This window comes from Sardina pilchardus, chromosome 24 (assembly GCF_963854185.1).
Source record: "Sardina pilchardus chromosome 24, fSarPil1.1, whole genome shotgun sequence".
Taxonomy (NCBI): domain Eukaryota; kingdom Metazoa; phylum Chordata; class Actinopteri; order Clupeiformes; family Clupeidae; genus Sardina; species Sardina pilchardus.
This window is the reverse complement of record NC_085017.1, coordinates 11142656-11147258: the sequence shown is the minus strand read 5'-3', so window position 1 is coordinate 11147258 and position 4603 is coordinate 11142656.

Sequence of the window (4603 nt, the reverse complement as noted above, 5' to 3'; positions counted from 1 at the left end):
ATCAATTCGAATTGTAGAAAAATAACGAATGGCTTTTTTTCTGTCTGTCTCTCATCCTCTCTCTCTCTCTCTCTCTCTCTCTCTCTCTCTCTCTCTCTCTCTCTCTAATACCCTCCAAGAATATAGATTCTCACTCTACCACCCAAAGGACATATAGCCCGCTCAGCTAAGCTCTCTGTGGTGCCATGGTCTCTGGCATGTGAGTCAGCTCTCTGCCAAAGAGATCCTGCTGACTCACAGGTGGCTCCCGGTGAGCCGGCCAGCAAACAGTGCGCCATATTGGTGCCCTGGCCCCGGGCCTCGCCCTGCCTCCGTCCTGCCTCCGCTCCGTCCACACACACACACACACACACACACACACACACACACACACACACACACACACACACACACACCAGAGGAGGACAGGAGGGGACAGCAGTGTTTGGTCCTGGTCCTGAGCCCAGAGGTCATCAGCTAAGGTGCTCAGAGGAACCATGGTGATGCAACAGTGAGAAAGCCTCCAGCAAAGTGCTAATTACTGACCCGCTAATCTCTCTTGTACACAACACAACACAACACACAATACACACACACCCAACACACGCAAACACACACGCACACACACACACACATTTCATTTTCTTCAACAAATGCACATTTGTAACTTATGCATACATTATGCATATACTTATACTCATATTTTCACATGATATGTACTTTCGCTCTCTGTCACAAACACATTATAACAAGAAAACTGTAGCTGCATCTCTCTCATTCTCTCTCTGACATACAGGTATACACTCACACACACATTTGCATCATTGCTGTCTGTCATCTCTAGCCATACAGTCTGTGCAAATACACATGATAGGGATATTGTTCCCCAGAGGAATAGAAGAGGCTCTGACTAAATGACACTTGGCCTCTCTCAAGGTGTTCCTTAAAGAGGAACCTGCCAGCTCACAGGAAAGTGGCGCATGTTGTGCCAGCTGATGTGGTGCCATGAAAATGCCATGTCCCAGGGCCAGCCTAATGTGATTTCTCACAACCATTACCATAAGACCAGTGAAGGAGTGTGCAAGGACAGGTTTGCCCTCTTGCTTGGCGCTGCCACCATGGGAGGTGACATTACCAAAGCTCTCATCACCAACCCTATGTCGAAAAAATGTCTTCCCTTGGCTTCAGAGGGCTCAGCAAGAGGCAAATATAACTGATATTGCTTTCCTTTAGAAACCCTTGGGCAAAGAATGACACAGAGTTGACATCTGGATTAACACAAATATATGAGTTGACCTATGAGTATACATAGACAGATGTGTGCATGCACAGACATACGCACACACGCACACGCACGCGCGCACACACACACACACACACACACACACACACACACACACACACACACACACACACACACACACACACACACACACACACACACACACACACACACACACACACACACGTGCACACACACAATCCCAGATACACCCTCACGCTCAGGCTCCCAGGTACACGGTAATTGTTGATAAATTGCAGTATGTGATGGAAAACACAACCCACTGAAACCCTGAAGGTTTGGATGATGTAGGCCACAGGATGCTTGCCCTTATCCCCAATAAAAATGCCAATTTTTCCCTTTTCCCTTTTTACCTTGACTTTGTATATGCATGTTTTTTTGTTGGGACTTGGACCTTTTCTGTTGTATAATAAGAATCTTTAACAATAGGCAGGAATTAATGAATGAAAATAGATCATCATTTTTGTTTTACTAACAAGCAAGAACTATAGTCACAACACTATTATTTTCTTCATATTTCTCTAAATAATGTTGTTGTGCATTATACTAGCATGAGCTGAATGTTCAGTCTTTCTCAACACAAATTTCCAAACTTTTCCAGGTCTGGAAAACAGCAATTCAATGTTCCAATTTAGAAAGTAGAGATTGGAGAGAGGACGTGTATCATCATCATCGCATGCACAATGCGAATCACAGCTGAGCTAAAGGGGAACAATACAATTGTAATGGTGTGAGTAATGCTTTGACTTTTTGGGAGAAAACATACATGGAGATGGAGATGGAGAGAGAGAGAGAGAGAGAGAGAGAGAGAGAGAGAGAGAGAGAGAGAGAGAGAGAGAGAGAGAGAGAGAGAGGGAAGAGAAGAGATACCACATCCCCACATCAGCTAACAATATGACTCATGAGCATGACATTTCAAACACACACCTCCATTAACATCTGAAATTGACTAGATAAACAATTCTTTACCTGGCTTGGCAGTTCTACCGACTGGAGCTCTGACATAGCTTTATTCAGCACCTCAATAGGTAAGCAACCTGTTGATATTTAATCTCTGTGCCTGGGTGCTATTGGGGGCCATTGTGCATCTTAAGTCTTCAGTCAAAACTGAAAACACTTGATGATGCAAGATGCAACAGGCAGCACTCTTAAGCCAAATCTAGAAATACTGAAGACGTTTTATGGACATGTCGTGTGGTAACATATTCCATACACTATTTTTTAGGAGGGGGGGGGGGGGGGTGGGGGGGCAGTCATGTTGAGTGATTTTCATCGTCTCTTATTTATTTCCATTTATTTTTCATAATGTCAGTCCTCCTTGTTTCGCTGTTCAGTTTATTGAAGAAGTAGAACTGCTCTCTAATCTGAACACTGCTCTTTGCCTCCTCACTTCTTTTCATTGCTGCCCCCAAGTGGTGGATTTATTCTACTAAGGCTACTTGGATGAACAAGCTGTTAACTTTATAAAGAAGAAAGAAATAAGAAATGAAGAAATAAGGTGAAATAAAAAGAGCCTTTCACTGAGTCGACAAACATTGCACATCTAAGATCTCTTACATCTACGTTTCTGTGAGAAATACTAAAAACAAATGGACCCTTTTCAACATTTAACTATCATCAAGATGTGAGGAAATCTGCATTTTAAAACGTATTCTGTGTCTCATTAGAGGGGTAGTGGGGCCTGTCACTATGGCAATCAGTAATTATACTCATTACCCATGCCCTTGGAGCCGAGCTGCACCAATCCCATCGGTGTGTCTGATACAGGCGGGCCAGAGGTGAGCTAAACAGATGATGAGAGCGCTATGATGTCGAAGTCCGGAATCAGTCAGTTAACACTGGTTGTAGTGGTATCCAATTGTGTGCAGTGATATTTTTGTGCCGCCCCTCGAGTCGGGCCATTTTCATTACTAATAGCCAGACGAAAAAATCATTGCAGATCCCTCTCATGTCTTAAACACAGAATATAAACTACTACCCTCTGGCAGACGTTACAACATTCCAGTTAAAAATAAGAAAAGGTATTTGAACCGGTACAAATTTTCATTTATTCCACTCTCTGTTAACCTCTTGAACTCAGGCCGTCAGCGGAGGTTTCCTGTTCTGTAATGCAATGTATGTATGTATGTATGTATGTATGTATGCACTTTATGATTGCACTGTCAGCACTTTCTGGTGTTATGTTATATGTGATGTAGCAGCCTGTTTGTCCAAGACAAATTTCCCTTGGGACACAATAAAGTAATCTTAATGTTAATCTTAATCTTAAACCCTCAATCTTTCTAGATTTTGGTCTGGATTTCCAGGCTATCTTTGCGGCATTTTGAGGCCAAAATCAATCAATAGGCCTAGACCACTGAACATAGAAAACAAGGCACTGTAATAGCCCTATTCAAGGTAGATGAAGTGAAGACAGACAGGTATGCTGCGTGTCTTCAAGGTCTAAAAATGGTTTCACTTGAGAAACATAAAAAAGGGACTGAGGACAGAGTGTGACTAACTGTCTGCTGAGTGTGAGCTTCCGGTAATACTGTCCTATTCATGCAAGCTCCAGCCTCTTCATCTAAAAAAAAAGCTGCAAGAAAACTGTGAGTGACTCATGCTTGATGGTAAGACAACATTCACTGAGCTGAGCCAGCGTCATCTATTTGTAGTATGTGCAGTGTAAGCCTAAGCCCATGGGACGTCCGGCCCTATCTTAGAGACAATGCAGTCATTTTATAGCAATATCACCTCTTTCACTGTGTTGGAGCCAAAATAGCTTTGTAAACATAATTGGGTGTCGGCCAATCTTGTTTATCTTTTAAATATAATCACCTTACTAATCTTAAGTAATTGTATTGTTCTAAATTCTGTAATCATGACTGGCAAAATCCAGTTGATTAAGATAACACCTTATTCACTCTAGATAAAAAAAAAAGATAAACAGATAGAAGAAGATTAAAAAAAGAAAATATGAAAAGAGATGTGTTCTTGTCAAAGTGGGCAATAGATTATCTCACGTCCTCTAAACCTTTTAAACCATGTGTGCTTCTTGATAGTAGAGCCCGTAGCCTGTTGCTGTTCAGAGTTACTTATCTCCTATACATACACAATCTTTGCAGCACTACACAACCAGGTCGGCCGAGAACTGCACAGCGTTCAAATAAATAAATAAATGTAATTTAATCAATCAAATCCGAAAGGGATATAAGCAATAAATCACTTTCCTTTCATTAAAAAAAAATAGTCGCATTCATTTACTCTGCACTTCTACACGCTTACATTTTTCGTCCATATTTTCTTTCAGGCATATCCAGAGCAGTACACATTACGCATTCT